This window comes from Brassica napus, unplaced genomic scaffold, assembly GCF_020379485.1.
Source record: "Brassica napus cultivar Da-Ae unplaced genomic scaffold, Da-Ae ScsIHWf_596;HRSCAF=888, whole genome shotgun sequence".
In the NCBI taxonomy this organism is placed as follows: domain Eukaryota; kingdom Viridiplantae; phylum Streptophyta; class Magnoliopsida; order Brassicales; family Brassicaceae; genus Brassica; species Brassica napus.
Window position 1 is genome coordinate 370,586 of NW_026016655.1, and position 996 is coordinate 371,581.

Consider the following 996-nt stretch of genomic DNA (forward strand, 5'->3'; position numbering starts at 1 on the left):
GAACGTCGTACAGTTCCAAACGGCCGTACCATCTCACATTACTTGTTTCACGTGTGGAGAGAGAGAATATTACGCGACACATGTCCACACACTCATCTTGCTCAGCCTGTTGTTTCGAGTGCTCAACCTGTTGTACCAGTTAACCCACCATTACCCTTACCTCCTGCTAAGCGTCAAGCCACTGCTGGTAGGGCTTACGCTTTAGAATTACCAGGACCATCCGGACCACCTCAGGCTCTGATTTCAGGTCTGTTTTCCTATCCAATCGAGTGTTGCATAATTTTTAAATGATTGGAAAATTGGTGATATAAAAAATAGTATAAAAGTTGTTGAGTAAGTAATTGATGGTAAAGTTAATTATTGTCAACAAATTTGCTTGTGGGTGGAATATCCGCCCACATCCTTTCGATTCGGGAGGAACACATAGTTTAGTAGCTTCCGAAGTAGCATCCAGATTCGATGGAGAATTCACTAAGGTGAATTTATCCATTCCCGTTCTAACTCCCGGAGATCAAGTTCTTGAAACTGAAGGTTGTATTCTAAGAGTTCCAATCATTATCCAAGATATGGTTTTTCCGGCTCATTTGTTAGTTCTCGCATTAGAGAGGTACGAGGTAATCTTAGGGATGGATTGGCTGTCAAGTTACCAAGCTCACCTTGATTATGGTCGAAGGAAGATTGTTTTCGAGAGAGATAACCAACCCACTTTAGCTTACCATGGCATAGTATCAAGTGTTGGAGCGTCATTAGTTTCAACACTGAGAATTGAAAACCTTTTGGAGAAGGGTGAAGAAGTATACTTAGTGACCTTAGTTGCTGGACCAGTAGAAGACGAGAAAGAGCAGAACATGGAAGAAATACCAGTAGTCAGAGAATATGAGGACGTGTTTAAGGCATTAAAGGAATTTCCGCCGTATAGGAGTAACCCCTTTAGTATAACCTTAGAACCCGGATCCGCTGCAATAGCAAAGGCACCATACCGAATTGTCGCTAGAG